General features: G+C 36.5%; 1 pseudogene; it reads right to left on the bottom strand.

Annotated features, from left to right (window-relative positions):
• Positions 1-1,082: 1,082 nt before the first annotated feature.
• LOC105552604 overlaps positions 1,083-22,516 on the bottom strand; it is a 35,858-nt pseudogene continuing 14,424 nt past the window's right edge.

The following is a 22,516-nucleotide window of genomic DNA, read 5'->3' on the forward strand; positions in this document are numbered from 1 at the left end:
AACTTTCCTATAGAATGAAAATGATTAATGAGACTCTTGACTAAGCTGGGGACCTAAATATTTAAGGCCACTTTTGTAATGTTCACTTAGCTCTGATGTCAATTACTATATTTCCAAAAGGGGACTCACCAATTGCTAATTACATCAATATTCATATAATCCTATGACAAATACTCAGGTTTTATGAAAGATGGCATCTTCCAAAATGGCCTGTCCTTCATGCGCTTGTTCATGTGATCTTGATTCTCCTTCCATTGCCCACAGTGATGTGCTGCCATCCTCAACCCCACCTGTTGCAGCAGAGTAGATTTTTGTGACTACTTCAACCAATAGAGTAAGCTAAAATGACGCCATGACATTTCCACGGTCTGGTTATAAAAAATGCTAGCCATATTCACTTTGTTCTCTGAGGATGTTTGCTGTCAACCATCACACTAGAAAGAAGTCCAAATCTTTCTCTCCAGAAACACTCCCTCTAGATGTCAGTGGAGAGTAAAATTTATCCTTACTCCATCAAGTTCAATGCAGATATTCAGCCTTCAGAGGTGTTCTTCCCAATCATGAGCTAGGGGTGCAGGTCCCTCTAAATAAACTAAGTAAAAATACTTCTAAATAAACTAACACGCTTTGCCCATTTTTAAATTGGGGTTTTAGAAAAGCTATTACTGAGTTTACAACTATTATTAAGACATGAATTAGACAAGAAGAGGCCACTTTGGGAGTTCTAATCCACACCTCGGTTTAGGTTTCAGCCAAAAACCTGCGTCAGCAACCACACATGTGAGCAAAGATGCCTTCTGAAGATTCCAGCCTCCAGCCAGCAAGCCTTTCCAAGTATAACCCTAGGTATTATGGAGCAGAAGCAAGCCATGCTGAACTTCAGAATCCATGACAGTCGTTTACTAGACTCCAATACTAGTAAAATAGTATTTTTTTTAAACACTAGATTTGAGATAATTTGTAATGTAGCCATAGTAACTGAAACATTCTTTATTCAAACATAACTAGATCCCAACTTTCCATTAAACTTTTTCATTAGTGTTTTTCCTAACTTGAACAGTATTTATATACATACTTTATCTTCAATTGTTCCAGTTGACTTGACTTCCACCAACTATATAGCACAGAAAAATTCTCCTATAAAAATTATAAACATACATTCAGTCTTCATTTTGACCCTGGTTTTCTTTCTGAATATTTTTGACTTAACTGCTTTTACGTGTTTGATTATACAATACACTAGATTATGTAAGAGTAAAGTTATTACTGATAATTTTTAAACTAATAGGTTCAGTTCAGGGTCATAGCACTAATAGTCTCAGGGCATAGCATAGGATTTACACATGATAAATGGTCAATAAACATTGCATGAATAAAATGCATGCACAGACACTTTTAATCTGTTTTGAAAATTTAGTTAGAATACTGTAAAAAAACTATATAATATTCACTGTTATTTCTAAATGCAGATTTGAGATTTAGATTATTTGTGCTTTTATAGTCTTATTCATTTGACCATTTAAATATTTGACTAAGAAACTGAATAAATTTATATTACTGTCTCATCCTATATTATAAAAACTGTAACTTATTATTATTGTAACTTACTATTCACTTATTAAAACTGTTTCTCTCATTTCAATAATGGTGATGATGATAACAATGGCAGCTAGTGTTTCTTGGACACTTACTTGTGCCAGAAATTGTCCTAAGTTCTTCTTGTGCTACTAAATAAATTACTTGTATTGGGATATAATTTACTCATAGACAAATTTATTCCTTTTGGTTGTACAGTTCTATGCATTGTGATAAATGCATGTAGTCAAGAAATGGTCATTACATTTAAGACATAGAACATTTCCATCATCTAAAAATTTCCCTTATGCAAGTTTGTGGTCAGTTCTTTCTCCCATATCCAGCCCTTAACAAACAACGGTCTATTTTCTGTCCATATAGTTTTGCCTTTTCCAAAATGTCATATGAGTGAAATCATACTGTATGTACTACCATTTGCTTCTGGTTTATTTCAATTAGTCTAATACATTTGTGAATCATTGATGTTGTTGCATTGCTGCTTTTTATTCCATTGTATAGATGTACCATAATTTGTATAAATCTTTTCCTTATTGATGGACATTTGGCTTTCATTTGGGTAATTAGGAGCAAAACTGGTATAAGCATGGGTATATAGATATTTATACAAACATACGCTTTCAATTCTCTTTTACATCTACCTAGGAGTGGGATTGCTGTGTTGTATGCTGAATGGACATTTAATTTTATGAGAAAGCACCAAAATATTTTCAAAAGTAGCTGCGTCATTTTCAAAATTGGCTGTGTTATTTTGCATTACCACTAGCATTGTGTGAGATTTCCGACTGATCTGCATGCTCATCGCAACTCGATACTGCCAGTTTTGTTTTAGAGCCATTCTAACAGATGTTTGCTACCTCATTGTGGTCTTAATTTGCATTCCCTAAATTAAAATGATGTATGGTATCATTTCATATGTTAATGTGCATCCACATATTTCCTTGGATAAAGCTTTATATTTTGCCCATTTTTAATTTTTTTATTGAGTTGTGAAATTTTTAAATATATTTTTAATAACAGACTTTCATTATATATATGTTTTGAAATATTTTCTCCAAGACTGTGACTTTTTCTTTGATTTTTTAACAGTGTCATTCAAAGAGCAAATTGTTCTTTTTTCTTTTTTAATTAATTTTGTTGGATGCCAATATATTTAATTTTCCTTTTATGATCCATGTTGCTGGATGTTGAGTCTAAGTTTAACCCAAGGTTGTCTCCTGGGTTTTTTTTTCTGGACATTTCCTTGGAGATGTTTTACAATTTCTACATGTGGTGCAAGGTAGGATTCACGTTTATTTTTGTATATAGATGTACAATTTTTGCCGCATCATGTGAAAAACCATGTTGAATTATTTCATCTACATAATTCTAGATTTTATAATCCTAAAATACGAGATTAATTAAATAACCCAGAAGTACTCATTGTACACCTTGAATATATACAATTTTTTTTTTTTTTTGACACAGTGTCTCCCTCTGTCCCCAGACTGGAGTGCAGTGGCAAGATCTCGGCTCACTGAAACCTCCGCCTCCCGGGTTCAAGCCATCCTCCTGCCTCAGCCTCCCAAGTAGCTGGGATTACAGGCACGTGACACCATGCCCAGCTAATTTTTGTATTTTTGGTAGAGATGGGTTTCACCATGTTGGCCAGGATGGTCTCAATCTCCTGACCTCGTGACCCGCCCGCCTCTGCCTCTCAAAGTTTTTGGATTACAGGCGTGAGCCACCACGTCCGGCCAAATATATACAATTTTTAATTTGTCAATTCTACCTTGATACAGCTGAAGAAAAGAAAAGCCCATTTATTTGCTCCATCAGCCGACAGTTGTTGGCATGTCGTGGAATATAATATGTGATAAGACCAATAGACTTTGTGGTTATATTCTCCTTGTTTTATGTTAATTTGTGTAAAATGATTCCCTTTATCTGAAGAGATTGTAAGCAGAATCCTGTGTGATGGCTCAAATATTTAGTAAACTTTGTCATGGTATAACTGGCTGGGAGATGCTTTCTGAATGCAGATACAGATAGTATGACTTAGATACAGAATCCCAGGGTTCTCTGTTGTTGTTCTGAGACTAAGGCTTGTCACAAATGTAAGGGAAGAAAAATAATTTTTCTTCTACCCTCATAAATTCTTAGTTAAAAAGGACCACTGTAACAAAGAGCAGATTAACAAAAGGAAAACAAACAGAAGTTCATTAGCATGTATGTTTCATATAGATGTGTGAGACACCAGGGAATATGTAGTTTTCAAAAAGGTGGCTTTGAATTTCTATTTGCATATCCAGCATCTTAAAAAATAAAACAGTAAATTTTTAGATAAGTACTAAGACAAAGGAAAAGGACTTTGAGATTCTAGAAGCAGCAACTTGTGGGAAGGCAAATAAACAGCAGATAAAAGCTAATTATCACATGTCGTTCCTGTTGGTCCATATCTCCATGCACAGCAGAGACAGTGAAATCGCAAGCATGCATCTTCTCAGTGAGTCAGTCCACCTCCCTTCGGGTGTTGATGAAGATGACTGCCTGGGTGATGGTCTGGGTTTCATACAAGTCACATAGTATGTCCAGCTTCCGTTCCTCTCGTTCCATGTTGATGTAGAATTGGTGGATACTCTCCTGGGTCAACTCTTCCTTCTTGACAAGAATCCAAATGAGGTCCCTCATGAACTTCTTGGTCACCTCAACACATAAGAAGGCACTGTAGCTGATGGCAAGACTACCTGGGTATTGCTGTTAAACTTTTGGAGTTTGTCAATAGATCTAGTCCCTGAATCCATGGCTTAACATTTCAACAGCTTTGTCTAGTACAAACATTTTGATGTATTTGGGAGACAGGTATCTCTGGTTAACCATATCAAACATGTGTGCAGGGGTATGCACGATGACATGGAGAGCTTCCATCTGCAATTTCAGTACCTCGGTACGCACATTGGTGCCCCCAATACAGTCTTGACAGGAGGTACTCCTGTAGTCTCCAGGTGTTATGACTACCTTCTGTATCTGCTGAGCCAATTCTCTACTGGGTGCTAGGACCAAGGCCTGGGTGGCTGTTAGATCTAATTCAATCTGCTGCAGAATCAATATGGCAGATGTGGCCATTTCCCCAGTCTCGGATTGGACTTGAGTGATCACATCATAACCTTGACACAAGGTAGAATGGCTCGCTGCTGGATGGGAGAGGACTTCTCAAAACCATAGGCATAGATGCCATGGAGGAGAAACTCCTAGAGGTTCATGTCAACAAAGCTGTCAACAATCTCTTTCCAGTTACTCTCAATGATGCCTTTGGGCTCCATTCCATCAGGGCCATTGTCTCAGGATTGAGAATTCTGACTCACACCTGTAATCCCAGCACTTTCAGAGGCCTAGGCAGGTGGATCAGGAGCTCAAGACCAGCCTGGCCAACATGCTGAAAACCTGTCTCTACTAAAAATGCAAAAATTAGCTCAGCTTGGTGACACATGCCTGTAGTCTCAGCTACTCAGGAGGCTGAGGCAGGAGAATCGCTTGAACATTTAAACTTGGGAGGTGGAGGTAGCAATGAGCTGAGATCGTGCCACTACACTCCAGCCTAGGTGACAGAGTGAGATTCTGTCTCAAAAAAAAAAAAAAAAAAAGGCTAATTAGTAAACCATGTTAGTGTAGGTTCTTCTGGTACCACGTACAAGCCAATAAAGGTCTAAAGTTGTCTTTAGTGAACTTTACCTCTGTTCTCCCTGGTAGAAGAGTGACATTATACCTTTTGTCTTTATGAATCTATGTCCTACTTTTAGGCATGTAGAAAAGGGCAGAAATCTTTCCTGCAACTACTTCTTCATTGCCTTTAGCTCAACAATCCTTCATATTCTGGAGTAGCATATTCTGATCTCCCACACCACTAAAGATACCTCAAATGCATGACTCTATAGGTATTATGGCTCAGATAGCATGGCTGCTTTCATTGTAACCTGAACCTGATAGGGATTCATTCCTTCTCCAGGCCCCATTTAAAGCTGGGAGACTTGCATGTTACTCAGGAAATGGGTTGGAATTATTTTCTTAAGTGTGGAATATGTTGCCTTCAGAGACGAGGGAGGCCTACCAGTCACACGCAGGAATCAAAAGAATGCATGCACCATGCTTCATGACCTTGAGATTATAGTCTATTCATGTTTTCCAGGATCCCTCGAGATTGCATAGAAGAATTTTTCCAGGATTCCTTTAGATTTTATAGAAGACAAATTGGTGACATGGATGCATTGAGAAAAAACATACCTACATCATTTAAGTTCTTTAAGAGTCTTTCTTTAAGACTGACAGTAATACATGTTGCTCTCCTTAAGATGTAATACTGCTTTTTATTCACTCTCTTGGTGAGGCAGGAATAGTTGGGCAGTTTCAAGGCTTCCACTTGAGTGACCTCACTGTGCTAGGTCTTACCTTACAGGAGAAGTAACATTGATGATCATGCCAAAGGCCAATATGATCATTTCAATTAAACATGCTAGGACCTAAAGAAATAGCCCTCAAGGGTGTCCATTTACCCAATGAATTTACTGTGACTCACAAATGGGCCAGCACTTTATCATTTCTCCTGGAATGGGAGAGTGTGATGAAATTTCAGGACCCTAGAATCAAGGTCAAAGTCCTCTATATCAGTGATTAAAAGAGTTTTTCTTAAAATTGGCCAGACAGCAAATATATTAGGATTTGAGAGACAGAGTTTTTGCATCTCAAGTATTCAACTCTACGGTTGTTATGTGACAGCAACCATAGATAATGTGTAAGCAAGTGGATATGGCTGAGCTCCCAGTGCAGGGGCATTAGCTGGCCTTCATGTGGGAAGAGTGTAGCTTTTCTGCAGGCCCAGAGTGTTCGGAAAAATCTGGGGACTCACAATTTTCAAGGCATTGGCCCTTATATCCCCATATCAACTTGTAAAGTCTTCCTCCTCTTGAATAAGGACACTAACATGACTTCACAGACTTGCTGATTTTGAGAATTCAACCTTTCTTCTATTTGTATTTTATTTTATATTTGAGAAAGAGTCTCACTGCATCACCCAGGCTGGAGTACAATGGCATGTTATCCGTTCACTTCAACCTCCACCTCCCAGGTTCAAGCAATTCTTGTGCCTCAGCCTTCTGAGTAGCTGAAATGACAGGCACACACCACTGCACCTGGATACAACCTTCCTTTTAGCTCTGCTATTCTTATAATGAAATTGTGGGCTTTATCTTCAACTATTTCTGCCTTATGGCTATAGGAAATGAGGATCTCTTTATGTGCTGCTAAAATGCCTTATGACTCTCACACTTAGCTATAAATAAATGAATTAATCACATTCAGCTTTTGTTTTCATTTTCTAAAATATTGGGTGTCCAGCAAAAATCAATCCATTTTATGAGCCTTATAGTTATTACCTTCCGTGAACTCTGAAATCATGCTGCACTCATTCATGCACTTCCTTCCATCAATGAAAGTTTAACAATTGCACTAGTACTTCCTACTGTGAGCTATCTGTGCTCCACCTATCAGCCATCTGGCCAATTATACAGATGCGAATTCTCTTTATAGTCTCTTTTTTAAGTCTACTCTTGGCATCTAAGTTTGTCTTCCTGTGTTCTAGAAATCATATGCAAAAATAGAGATTTGCATTTACTTGGTATATATAAGGGAGTGCTCTCAAGAACAACACCTGGAAGGAAGTGGAAGGAGTAGGATTAGTCAGAGTTGAACTGTGTGTGATGCTCCTGCAGCAGAAGCCTTGGTCAGTCCATGAGGAATTCTGAACCTTGCGATGACCCTTCAGATATGTCCTTTTGTACTTCTGAATTGAGCAGTCAATGAATATGTGCTTTCTCCAGCATTAGGGGAAGCAAGGTTGCCTGCTACTAAGTTTCTCATTCTCTGCCATGCTAGTATGAACTTTTGCACATGGCATTGGCACTAGTAAGGTTTTAAAAGAATAGGCAGAATTAGATGAGACTTCTTCAGGTCTTAACTTGAAATTGGGCTAGCAACACATCTGCTGCATTCTATAGGACAGAGCAAGTCACAAGGCCAGTACATTTTTGAGAACTGGGTCAAGACTCCACCACACACTTGCAGATGTGAGAGGTTGCATTATGAAAACTCACATTCAAAGGGTATGTGTACCACAAAGGAAGTAATTGGAGAAACTTTTATAGTTAATCCACTATGTATAGAACTAAGATTTCAACTAATTATTATTTTTTCTTCCTATACATTTCATAGCTTGTTCAATCTCTAAATTTTAGGATTTTGAAATAAAACTCCTTACTAATATTTGGGGCTTCCTATTTTTTTCTCTCTTTCTCAAAACCAAACCAAAACATTCAAGGCTGTTCAAAGAAAAATATAATACATCTTTGCAAGATTGAATAGTTGAGCCAATAATACAAGACTCACTTTTCATTTTCCTTGTTAAATGTATTTTACTTGATTGCCAACCACCAAAATAAACACTGGCACAACTGCAGGATTTTGAATTCTTTCAAATAGGAACTGGAAGTAGCAGAAATAGAATTGAGGGAATGCAAGGTCAGCACGTGATTTGTGCTTATAAAGCTGCTCTGACTACTGTCCCCACTGATTTATACTTGTCACATACTGAGGGCTCAGTTGTGGCGCCAACTTTCTTTCATTATTATCTTTATTTTAAAGTGATTTGTGTGGCGGATTTAAAAAATGCATTGCAGGAAGTCAAAAATTCTAAGTAATCTTAGTGTAATTTTGGAAACAAATATGAAGAATAGAGCAAGAAAAAGTTTGGCACTTGACTTCTAAGTATGGGAGATAAGATAATCTAAACAAAAAATATATCTAATGTGCTTACGAAATAATATATGCGGCAGGAATATATATATTACTACTTTTTCCTTATACACAGATATCATTAGGTAGAATATATCCAAGATCATCGACGGCCACAAGGCTAGGCTGAGTATGGTGATTATTATGTTTGTATTCTCTATTTATGTCTTATTCTTCAGTTTACTTAATAAAGCTCAGAACTTTTAAATTGTTGCTAATAGCAGTCCAATTTTTTGACATTGAAATCTCTCAGCTTTATAGCTTTATAAAACTTTATAGGCTTATCTCTGTAAATGGCAGCTGTTTCACATTCTTGGAATTTCAACTTATGAAGGTCAATGTTAAGAACCAATTCCAACTGTCTGAAATTACTCAATCTATGTTAGAATAAGAGAGATCTGAAAAATAGTTGACAGGTTAATTGTCTAGATTTCATTGTAGAAATCAGTCTACAAAAGTCCTATTGCTGACATGGCAGCTTCATTATTATTTGTGTTTGTGAGGTTTTTACTCATTTATGTAGAGGAAGACGATGTTTAAGGACAGTAGCTGTCTCCATGTGCTTTTTGTTGGAGCTGGGTATTTCTTATCAGTGTGAGGTTGATTGTGAAGACATATTTGAGAGAGAAAGCACAGGAAAACAAGCTCTTGACTGCCTTATCTTTCAGTGAGATCATGCCTCATAGAATATGTTGAGTCATTTCAACATCTGTAAGGGTTACCATTTGAGTGGTGATTCTAAGCATTGACTTGAGGTCAACTGGCTATAGGGGTAAAAAAAGTTTCATAAAGCAATATATGTAATAGTTTAGATAAATTATTAAGTGATGATGGACACAGAGTTCTACAGTTCCGAGTTTATCATAAAATATTCTAATAGGAAAAGTCTTCCCATTATCTGTGATGTTACCCAGGTCCATACCTCATGAGAATAATAATATTTTTTATTGTATAGAAATTTTGTTATTCAACACTATTTTTATCTTTCTTATCTCTTTTGTTTCACACAACAACGCAGTGAGATAGTTAAAGGGAATTTCCTCATCTTTTATAGATGAAGAAAGTAGAGGTGTGGACTTTCAAAATACCCTCCATACCTGACATTCTTGAATTGGTAAGATTCTGTCACAATTATATTGGCCCAAAAAAGGACAATGTGTTATTCCATACAAGGGGAGACAGAAAAGAAAGAAATAAATGCATAAATAAGATATTTTTAAGTAGTGGTACATATTACGATAAAAATGAAAGAGGGTGATTTAACCAAAAAGTAATCATTGGGCACCTCCAAACTATGTAAATAAAGCTGGCTATAGGAGGGACTGAAATTTAAACTGATATTTTAATTTTATCATGAAATTATCCACGTGGAGATGACAAGAGAAATCAACCACTGCAAAACCGACCTGATACACTCAATAACCTGGGAAAAGGTCAATGTGGCTGCAGTGAGCAAAGTAAAAGTGATATAATGTGTAATCAGAGAGGCAGGTAGGGGCCAGATCCTTTTGAGGCTGGTCATTGTAAGAAGTGTGTATTGTAAGTGAAATAGAAAGCTATTGAAGGTTCTAAGCAAGGAGACATCATTATCTATTTTTAATTTTTGGAAAATCATGCTATTTGGATTTCGGAGCAGGAAGTCCAGTAAGGATCTATGCATAAACAAAACAGAGACCCAGACTTGTGCTACAGTAATGATAGTGGGGAGTATTGAACTGTTAGCATAGATATTGTAGTAAAAGTGCCTGCAGATTTGCCTACAGATTAAAAGTGAGAATGAAGAGAAAAAAGGAATGAGGATTAATGACATCTAAGCATTTGGATAAATAACTGGGCAGATGATGATAACATTTATCAAGACAGGGGAAATGGCTGAGTAGGTGACAAGGTCAAGTTGATATGCTTATTAGAATTAAGTCAAAGTGCCACATAAGTAGGTGATGTACATTTCTGAAGTTCAGGCAAGAGGTTGTTATTAATCAGGGTCTCATTGGTGGATTGCATTTAAGGCATGAGACATGAGATAAATGAGACTAGCCAGAGAAAGAGAGTACAGACAGAGAAGAGACACTGGGACACTGAGCCCCTCAGAATTTAGAGTTCCTACTGGAATGCTTTTAGAGATAAAATTACTACTGCTCTAATGTTTTCAACTTTTATTAATGGCTGTAATCCTAACAACTTATAGTAAAGTTACTTCATACTCCATGTGTATAAAATCCAAATTTTTAACTTTTTAGTATCTTGTATTAGATGCCTTGTTCTTATCCTTCAGTTTTCACCTGTATTTATTTATTTTTCCTGGCAAAGGAATTTCTTCTTGGCCATGAATGGCAAGGCAGAATGAAAAATAGTGGTATTTATAATAAGATGGTGCTTGGCACCAAACATTCTTTTACTCATGACATAATTCACTGACTACATGTTTCCTGATAGAGAAAATACCAAAAACCAAATACTGCTTCAAAGTATGTAAAAATATTCTTTCTCTTATGATCCAACAAGAAATAATTGTTTGATAAAATGAAATAACCTTTATGTGAAGACCATTAGGATGCTTATAGTTACTAGGATAAATAATTTTGTAAATGTATTTCAAATGCTTCCACTGTGTAGAGTAATTGAAACTTTTTATTGCAGGTTTAGAAGGTTCCATTCTTTAAAAAAGAACAGTTTCACACACACCCAGAACCACAACAATAACAACACCACCACGTGCACACGGCACAAACATTTCACAAAAAAATAAAAACAAAAAAGAAGTAACTAAGGGACAGTTGTGGTGGCTCATGCCTGTAATTCCAGCACTTTGGAGAGGCAATGTGGGAGGATTGACTGAGCCCAGGTGTTCAAGACCAGTCTGGGCAACAGAGTGAGACTCTGTCTCTATTAAAAATAATAATAATGATAAAATGAAAAAGAGGTAACTAAGCTTTTGACCAAAGGGGCTTGAGAGGTCACATAATGCAAATGACTGAAATTATTCTTGTTAATTAGTATGTGAAAACCATCAGTCAATGGATTAGGTTAGACCTAGAAAACGTCTTTAAATGGGAAATGTAGTTCTGTACACAATCCTTGTAATACTTTGCTAATTTCAAAACTAAGAAGTCTTTTGAGCTGCACATGGGACATATTTGGGTTAAACTGATTCAATTACAGTTCTCTTTGAAGACCAAGAGGCATATAATATAGCAAAAGAGTGAGGAAGTAAAAGTCAAAAATTATCAAAGTAATTGCATCCGCATTAACATTAGCCTGGGACCTGAATTCAGAAACTCTGGGACCCATAAAAGCCCCATAAGGAGCATACTTAATACTAAAGTAATATATACTGTATTTTAAGTGGAAGTGATTGTTTTATAGCTCTGCCCTATCAAGGACGTCTTTTCTCACCTTTTCTTACCCACACAGCTAGTTCTTACGCTTTCCCCACGTTCTGATGAAAAAGAACTCCGTAAATTCAGCTCCATACAGGCTGTAAGACAGTGTGATTTTGTAGGGGGGACACTGTGGCTCGGCATTTATAGTCTTTGGAAAAGTCTCTCCACTATGCCAATGCTGCTAATGGCCATGTTTCAGGTCATAATTTATTGTGCAAAGGCCAGACAGAAACTCACGGGAGGTCTCTTTTGCCTCAATGTTAATTTCTAACAAATGCAATACACTTTTCAAATTTTGAAGGAGGCAAACAAAACTCTGTTTCTTTGTATCTTTCCCACCGCAAAATTTCAAAGTTGACTTGAAGTCATACAAGGTTAGTAATTTTCTGAGTGTTTATTTTTTTTCCTATTTTCTGAAGCATTTGCTATATAGTGAAACTACTTCCAAGGAACAGGATGTTCTCCACAGCTCAAGAACTGCTTTAGCTAAGCAAATATTCATATCATCAATTACCATTTTAAAATGTCTCAGAAAACATTCTTTGAAGTAATCCTTCCTCAAATCCTATTTGAAACTGGATTCATATAATGGATAAGTGGGTAAACATTTTGTGGAATTAAATGAATGAAGGGGAAAATGAATTTTGTCACGTATAAAGTTGTTATCTTTCAAGGAATGCCTAAGTGTTACTTCTTCTCAAAATTCTGGGAAAACCAGATGGAGTATTGTTAACCAAGTAATTCCTAACTCATGGCTTGGAAGTCGGTGAGGGTTTATGAGAATTAACGTTAAGTGAAGAAAGCCACTGAAACAGTCCAGCAGATACAAAAATGTACTTTTTAGTCACCAAATTGTTCATGTTTTTATTTATCCAATCTTTCCATTTCTCTTTACCTAATATTTTGCCTACTTGTCTTCATCACAAGGACCATGTGTTACAACAATTTTGAAATCTATTAAGCAACTCACTAGTCATTCAGTGATTTGTTTTTGAATGAAGGATTAATATAATTATAAATGGAGTACAATTTACTTTCAGTGTTATATGCAACATATTCATATTATCGATAAAAATAATCCAAATATTCTCACCCTTTCAAATTGGCATTAATACAGGAATGATATTTTTAAAATCTCACTTAATCCAAATAGTTAAAAAACAACTCTGTTTTCTACAGTAATTCTGCTCTTGAAGTAGATGATGTAAGAATGAATTTGTAGCACTGATATAAAAATAATTAAACCAAGTAAAATATAATGTTATTTCACTCATTATCTGCACTGCTTAGTATATGATAAGGCACTAAAAACTGATGCCTAGCAAATGGATTGCAGATAAATAAATATAGAATATCCAAAGAATCAAATATTACAGTGCACATCTTGGATTTAGATGTAATATATTAACAATTTGCAGTTTATAAAATTCTGAGATGTGAGATGGTTTGGAGGCATCATCCTGTTTCTTTGTTGGATGTACTCCACACCCAGCTTGCCCAACACTGAACTTAGATACCCGAGACGATAAGATAAGGGATGTTTTTAAAACATGCATCCCATATCTGACCTTAAATCTTAGAAGGAAACTTCAGGATTTTCTCTTTATTTATTGCTTTCTCTATTTTTTCCTTCCTTCATTTCTTCACTTTTGCTTTCCTTGTTTTGGAACAATTTTGAATAAAAACCAATTTTTGATGATTTTTCTAAGATTATTTAATTTTTGGTAGGAGATACAATGTAATTGTGGTTATGAAAAAGAATGTACCATTTTTAGGCCGTGGATGTTAAAGTTTTTAGAGACGTACGGTGATATTTGTGTGCAATATATTTTCAAAAGTTTTCAAAAGTACATGCCAATGTGCCCACATAGACACACAGAGCATATTTGCTAAAGTGTTAATACATTTCAATTCTATGTGGGAGCATGTGGGTGTTTTTTCTGTTTCCTTCCACTCTTTTGTATTTTTGACATTTTTTATTATAAAAAGCTGGTAAAAGACAGAGATCCTATGATGATCAATTTTATGTCAACTTGACTGGGCTCTAGTAGCAATATTTAATCAAACACCAGTCCAGGTATTGCTATGAAGACATTTTGTAGATGTGATTAAGGTCTATCGTCGGTCGACTTTAAGTAAAGGGGATTATCCCAGTTTATCTGGGTGGGCGTGATTCAATCGGTTAAAAGGCTCAGTACCAGAACTGAGGTTTCCCTGAATAATAATAATTTCTGCCTGTGGAATGAAGCTTTAGTTCATGCTCTAGAGTTTCAGCATCCTTTCTTGAAGGTCTGCTCTATGGACTTTGGACTTGCCTAATCAGCCTCCACGATCATATAACCCCACTCACTGCAATAAATCCTTTAACATATAGCTCCTACTGATTCTTGTCCCCTCACTGAAACTTTACTGATACATACCCTTTCATCCAAAAGCTTCCTGTATAGTTGACAGGCCATATGAGGGACTCCTAGCTTAGACTGGGGACAATGTCAGAGAAAACTGTGTAACTTCCCCAAGGAGGAGACACTTGATTCATCCGAAAACCATGTCATAATTGATAAAACTATGAAGAAATTTATTTATTTTGAGACAGAGTCTCACTCTGTCACCCAGGCTGGAGTGCAGTGGTGCGATCTCAGCTCACTGCAACCTCTGCCTCCTAAGCTCAAGGAGTCCTCTCACCTCAGCTTCCCAAGTAGCTGGGACTACAGGTGCACACCACTACACCCAGCTAATTTTTGTACTTTTTTGTAGAGACAAGGTTTCACCATGTTGCCCAGGCTGGTCTTGAACTCCTGAGCTCAAGTAATCTGCTCACCTTGCCCTCCCAAAGTGCTGGGATTACAGGCCTGAGTCACTGCATCTGGCCAGGAATTTACTTGTATACATATTTAAAACTAAATTGGTCCATTAACATAAGAAAGTTAGGTGTAGGTATTAGATGCAGGGAGTAAAAACATTTGAAGAGGGTTGCATGTCTTTATTGAATATCGTTTTGCAATGGGGTTTTCTAACAAACAGTCAATTAAACAGTGTGGAATGCACTATGGGCAAGAAGTTGTCTTAGCACTCTTAGGGGAACAGTCAAAACATTCAGATGTATGTTTTGTGAATGTATTTACCATTCAATTAATGTTCTATGCAGAGGATACTTAAGGTTTGCATTCCTTATGTAGCTGATAGAACTACTTGTCAAATAAGATTACTTTTTCATGCTTTCAGTACAATTTAAATTTTCCTAGCTTGACAGATAATCTACAAAATCCTTCTACTAATTTACACATAAATTATCTGCAGAGACTGCAGATCTACAAGTAGAACATAAATTGTTTAAAATTTAATGATACAGTTATCAGCAAGCAACTTTATTCCAAGATATCCCATTTTACTCCAAAGCAGCAAGAGTGAAAAGGCAACGGGGAAGTGTAGAGGGTGGTGGTGGAGAATGGAATGAAGATAAAAAGGCAAGGAATTTTGGCTGTACACTGAATAGTAGCATCATCAACCTCTAAATAATCAACAACCTGGACAAATGATTTAGCATTTGACATACGTATTTTGTCAATCCAAGTCATTTGATCTTGTCATGCCCTTTGTGGCATTCAATATATGGCCTTCAATATATCACCTCTACTTCTTGTCTTTAAACAACTGCTACTGTGAATGTAAATTTCTAACCAAAGCCTGGTGAGATTGTTTTAATGATATGAACACAAGCTATTTTATGAAGGAAACCTAAACATTCAGATATCTTTTATTTTAGTCAAGGAGTTAAATGAAAATCGAGAGAACAATGTATTGGCGAAATGTTTGTTTTGTCTAACCTGTATGCAAAATAACCCACAATTTTGTTTTTATTCACCCGTTGTTCAATCACAGGAAACTTTCATGGGAACCTAAAGCAAAAATTGCTGAACTATATATTTGGAAAATCAACCAACATGAATACAAAATGCCAAAATAAATAAAAATGCTTTTGTGAATACCCTCTATCGGAAGAACAGTTTCTGAAGGGAAAGACAACGTAGAAAAGCATTAAACAAGGAGAAGTAGACTTTTTGCTGGAATTTAGCAATCTAGGTTCAGTTTTTTAGAAGGAGAGATCACAAATTGATTTTGGAAATCTGCTCAAGCTTAGAGGCTGGCTAAAGCTTTCCTGCTTTTACAATTTTAGATGCTGAGAAAGGCATTTTCAAGACAACACTCGGAGCCTATGAGAGAGAATAACACACTCAAAATGTTGCCTAACTGAATGGATTTAATAACCTATGCTTTTACAAAACAATAACTTAAAAAATGTCCCAATCTTTCTCAAAAACACCGTGGTGCATTAACTATTTGAGAAGATTTTCTTGAACAGCAACGACAACAATAAACAACATTTTTGGTTCAAGAAGATCCCTTTTCCTTATTTCCTTCTTAGGTTTTAATATAAAAGCTAAACCATAATAATCTTTCTCTTTTTTTAAATATATTATACAGAATCCAATGCATATCAACTTATTAAAGCGTTATAATGAACAAGTGCTCCCAAGTGTTACTGTTTCCTGTCGTTTTCTTCTCCCAAGGTTGGTCAGAGAGGCACATTTAACGTGTGCTGCAGATCATTACTTTATCTGTAAAGACTTCTCCCGTGGGTGTGAGGCAGAAGGAGTAATTGTTGAAGTCGGGAATTGTATGTGTTCCCCACCCTTGTGATTAACTCAAACGAGAAGGGATGTGGCAAGAGCAGAGCCTGGAAAACTCAAACTTGAGATAGAAACCATGCTCTTGTTTTTCTCAACTGATTATGTTCAACGGTGCCAAATAAATAATTCTGCAAATTGGGAAGGGTGACCAGGAAAGCAGAGTGGGAAACAACTGCATAAAGAAGGAAAATCTCTATTTCTCAAAGACTCTTTTTGTAATTTAAAATGTTATTAGAGTGCCACAAAATAAGTATTTCTGTTCATGTTTTTGCCTGATGAATATATGTGTCTTCTTTTTTTAATGTTTACAATTATTTTCCTTTCTATAAAAATATTTAATTAAGGTGTATTATGTATTGGTAATTAAATCCAACAAAACTTAGATGATAATTTTAATGAATTAATGACAAGGTAAGAGAGTCATTAGGGAGTGCCTTCTAAGACATTTGCCAGCCTTCATGGCCCTTTCGCCTGGATGTCGGTAACATCTCCTCTTTGATTGTGATAATCATAACATCCCTAGAGATTCGCAAGTGTCTCTCCTACAGGGTCACATTTCTCCCCCTACAGCAAACTGAGCTTTAAGGAAACAAAGCAATGGCAGTTAGGAAAAACAAACAACAACAACAACAAAACACTGAAAAATGATATAACTATAGAGAAATAACACAAACAAAGTCAATCTTAGAAGGTAATAGAGTGAAGAAAGACAAAAAGAAGGATGGGTGAAGAAATGGGTTTGGGGAGAGTAAATGTATAACTGAAGGACTCAATTTTTTCCCCAAAAAAGTAAGAGCAGAACAGCTATGAAATGTGAGAGGGTGGTTAGATGCTAGTAGATTTTTAGGAGTTTGATAAAGGACATGATTAAGCTTTTGCAAAAATAACTTGCCAAGGAATATTGAGGAGCAGCTGAGGTTGAATAATAAGCTGAAGTGGTGCCAATCAGCAAGCTGATGAAATATTCTCCAGCAATGTTCAACCTCAAGGGAATCAATACGTAGAAAACAAATGGTGAGACTGATCAGAGTTTGAGGTTTTAACAGGGCAGGTGTGGTTCTGGAATTAGATGGAAAGAAAGAGATCCCAGGTTAGAATGTAGGTAAAATGATTGATGATTAGATCCAGGCTGGGTTGCCAGGAAGAGAATGAGTGATAACGGAAAAACTGGGGAAAAAAGCCAGGGAATTATTAAGTGTTTGGAGGTTTTGATAAATTCCAAAAATATGCTTCATGTAACTAATAAAGTGAGACAAGTAAAACTCTAAAAAATGCAGTTATTAAGAGGGTTGGGTGTATGTATATTAATCCAAGGAACAGAGCCCCTCCTATTGGAAATATACAAACAGTCTCTGTGCATTGCATAAGTACTGACTTGAGTGTTTAGACACTCCCCTTACCAATATCTGTTTGTATATGTGTGTGTGTATTTATATATATGTATATTAAATATATCTATCTTTTATCTATCTACCTCTAGCTAACGTTAGAGAGTTTCGTTAATATTTTTTTTAAATCATTGACTTCTTACATCATGGTGAAGGAAAGTAAATGTGTGTTTGTAATCTGTATGTTAATCAAGTAGGACTCATTAGAGCTAATAGAGAGTTTATTTTTGTCTTTTATTGTCTCTTTAAAGTCGTACAGAGGATAATTTTTTTCTCTACCACTAGATTAAAGTGTGGGGAGGATGCTAGAATTTCTGGTCACTTTTAGATGATATAAAATACATGAGCACTTTAAGTGGCAAACACAGTCTCATCTTTTCAGCAAATTAAAGTGTCCATAGATATATAAGGTAAGAGTGTCAGGAGGGAGCGTCTTCTAAGACATTTGCCAGCATTCATGACCCTTTCCCCTAGTTGCCCGTAGTATCACCTCCTTAGTTATGATAATCATAACATCTCCACACATTGGCAAGTGTCTCCTACCAGGCCAAATTTCTCCCCCTACAGCAAACTCACCTTTAAGAAAAAAAAGCAATGGCAGTCAGAAAACAATTAAAAATTAAAAAAAAAAAAAAAACCTAAAAAAAGAAAAGATGTAACTATGCCGGCCGTGGTGGCTCCTGCCTGTGATCCCAGCACTTTGGGAGGCCGAGGCGGGGGGATCATGAGGTGAGGAGATCGAGACCATCCTGGCTAACACACTGAAACCCCGTCTCTACTAAAAATACAAAAAATTAGCTGGGCATGGTGGCACGTGCCTGTAGTCCCAGCTACTCTGGAGGCTGAGGCAGGAAAATTGCCTGAACCTGGCAGGCAGAGGTTGCAGTGAGCTGAGATCGCACCACTGCACTCCAGACTGGGCGACAGAGCAAGACTCTTTCTCAAAAAAAAAAAAAAAAAAAGGATATAACTATAAAGAAACAGCACAAAGAAAGTCAATCTTAGAAGGTAAGAGAGTAAATGAAGACAAAAAGAAGTATAGGTGAAGATATATTATTTGAATCTCTATTTTAGATAATTTGCCTTTCTGTTTCTCTGTCAGCTAGGATCAGCCTCAGGAGGGCTGTGGCTGTCAGAAAAACTAATTGGAGTGGGCTTCACTATTCTTGTCACTCAATCCTAACCCTGCTGATAGATGCTACTTCTAATCCCTAAGGATGGTATGAAGGGAGAGAAGATGCAAAAGGAGGCAGAGAGCATTCCTCCTTGCCTGGCACAACTGCATGCAGCCTTCATATGTCCTGTATCTAGCAGGTGTTTAAAGCTGTGGCTTCTCTTGCAAGGTATTTTGTGAGTTCTTTAAAGGCAACTAGTTGGTTTCCTTAGACTATAGCTTCCATGATGTAAGTGATGACTCTCTGTTGCCTTGCCACTGTCGATCTGCTTTAGCTTTCTCCACCAAGAGCCACTTACTGTTGTAATCTTGGGACTACAGGATGCTGCCCTTCTGGGTAGGGATCATTTTGGATGACCTCCAGGCTAATGATCCTTCTTTAGGTGTCACATCCAGTCACTGGGATGCATGCATTTTGACCTGCCTGTCAGCAGCTGGAAGTGCAGTTCCTTTCCAGCTGCAGCTCCCTACTCTGCTGCCAAGAATACGTTTTCTTCCTCTGGCATGAGTCAACCATTTGTTTCCCACTGGAGGGAATACATGTCGAGCTTTCTGAGTGTGCCTATTCGAACCCCTCTACTAGGCTTGGGATGAGGAAGCAATGCACCCCAAGCCTTTGTGGGAAAGGATAGTGAGAGTCCCAGCACAGCAGTCCTGTTCCCAAAATCCCACTCTGGACTCTGCAATTACCCGCACCCTCTCGCCCTTTTAATTGGAGTAAGAAGCATCCGGATGAGGAACCCAAGTACTATGTAATAGGTTCTCATGTATTTTCATTGAACACTTAATTATAAGTTTTCACCCTGCTTCTGAGTTCACCTATTTTGAATTCCACACGTAAGTGAGGTATTGTGGTATTTGTCTTTCTGTGCTTGGCTTATTTCACTTGCCATAGTGTCTTGCAGGTTCATCTATGTTGTCACACACAGCAGGATTTCCTCTTTTTTAAAGGTTGAATAATATTCCACTGTGTATGTGTACCATATTTTCTTTATGCATTTATCTGTTGATGAACACAGGTTGATTTCACACCTTGGCTTTGAGAATAGTGCTGCAACAAAGGTGGGAGTGTAGCTATCTCTTCTATATCCTGATTTAATTTCCTTTGGATACACCATATACCCATTAGTGGGATTACCGGATCATATAGTAGTTCTATTTTTAATCTTTTGAGAAACCTCCACACTGTTTTTCATAATGGCATTCTCCGAAACAATGTACAAGGGTTCCCATTCCTCTACTTTCTCACCAACGCTAATGTTTCATGTTTTTGATCATAGCATTCCAACAGCTATAAAGTGATATCTCTTTGTGGTTTTAATGTGCATTTCTCTGAGGATTTAAAAGTGCCATTTTTTTCATATACTTGTTGGTCATCTGTATATCTTCTTTTGAGAAATGTCTATTCAGGTCTCTTGCCACTTTTCTAATTGGGCTATTTGAATTCTCACTGTTGAGGCATTTGAGTTCCTTATAGTTTGGATATTAACCCCTCATCAGATGTATGGCTTACAAATATTTTCTCCTATTCTCTGCATTGTCTCTATGCTCTATTGACTGTCCAGATGTTTTTAGTTTGATGGAATTCCCTTTGTCTATTTTTATTTTTGTTGCCTGTGCCTTTGAGTTAGTCTTGCTTTTTAATATTTGCCCCTTCTAATATTTGTGTGGAAAGAAATTTTGAATGTTTTCAGCACAAAGAAATGCTAAATATTTGAGGTGATTAATAGGCTAATTACCCTGATTTGATCATTATACATTGTATACATGTATAGAAATATCACTCTGTACCATAAACCTGTGTACAATTATTATGTGGCAATTAAAAATAAAGTAAAATATTTTTAAAAGGTAAATTAATGATAATTATGGGTTTGACCATTTGAGGACTATTGAGGAAAAAAGTCAGAAAGCCCCATGAGCTTATCACTTAATAGAAGAATTTAAAAACTTAGATGTTATAATAGTTTAAAAAAAACTAACAAATTTTAAAAACACAGGCTATAATGTTTTGATTAAATTTATATACTCAAAATTCTAGTCCTCAGAATCAATATTATAGGAGTAAAGTAATTGTATGAAAAGATAAATGTTAGAGGATATTTATTTTAGCATTGTTCATTGTGGCAAAATAATAAATAAAATAAAAATGAATGCTCACTCATTTATAACAGGAATATTGAATAAATTTCAGTGCATTCCAAGCATGAAGCCATTGGAAAAGCATAAATTAAAACTACAACAGTTGAATTATAGGCACTTCCATAATATATTATTGACTCATAAATACAAATTTCAGAAAAGTATAAAAAACATAATCTTGATTTGGTTTAATCATAAAAAATATTTTTGTATATAATTTTTTTGTTTTCTTATGAAAAAATCTATTTGGAGATGTTAATAAAAATACTATTATGCTTGTGAGGGTATTTACATAGTCCAAAATGTATTATTTCCCTTGTCAAAACACATTTCTCAGTTTGATTTCATGGTTTGGGTTGGATAGTAATCAGTAATTTCATGGTGATCATTTTTAGTGTGATGATGTGATATTCCAATACAGAGATAAGCCAATTTTATTTGTTTGAAGTCCACTTTGTCCAATATACATAGCTAATCCAGCTTTATTTTGACTATTATTTTCATGAACATGATATACCTTTCTCGGTCTGACAATCTGCCTTTCATTTGATATGTTTAACCGTTTATATTCAATATAATTATTAAAATGTTTGGATTTAAAACTGCCATTTTATTATTTATTTTATATTTGTTCCCTCTGTTATTTATTCAAGTTTTTCCCTTACTGTGTCCTCTTTTGTATCATTTAAACTTTCTTTTTCATTCAATTTTAATTTATAGTGCATTCATTTATTTATTGTGTATTTATTTATTTATAGATGGAGTCTCGCTCTGTCACCCAGGATGGAGTACAGTGGTGTTATCTCAGCTCACTGCAACCTCTGCCTCCCGAGTTCAAGCGATTCTCCTGCCTCAGCCTCCCGAGTGGCAGGAATTACAGGCGCCTGCCACCACGCCAGTCTAATTTTTGTATTTTTAGTAGCGAGGGAGTTTCACCATGTTGGCCAGGCTGGTCTCAAAAAACTGACCTCATGTGATCCACCCGCGTTGGCCTCCCAAAGTGCTGGGATTACAGGCGTGAGCCACTGTGCCAGCCTTAACTGTGTTTTTAATAATGTCCTTTGTCTTTTTGTGGTTATTTTTAACATTTATTCCAGGAATTACAGTATGTTACAGGCAACAAATTTACGTAGGTCTGCAGCAACCTCAATTCTTGCCTCCTCAGAAGAAAGAATTGGACTGAGGGACATAAGGCAGAAAGAGAGCCCTAGCCAAGTTCTAGAGCAGGCGTGAAAGTTTATTACAAAGCTTTAGGGAGGCTGAGGCAGGAGAATGGCGTGAGCCCGGGAGGCGGAGCTTGCCGTGAGCCGAGATCGCGCCACT

This window comes from Mandrillus leucophaeus, unplaced genomic scaffold (genome assembly GCF_000951045.1).
Source record: "Mandrillus leucophaeus isolate KB7577 unplaced genomic scaffold, Mleu.le_1.0 Scaffold567, whole genome shotgun sequence".
Taxonomy (NCBI): Eukaryota; Metazoa; Chordata; class Mammalia; order Primates; family Cercopithecidae; genus Mandrillus; species Mandrillus leucophaeus.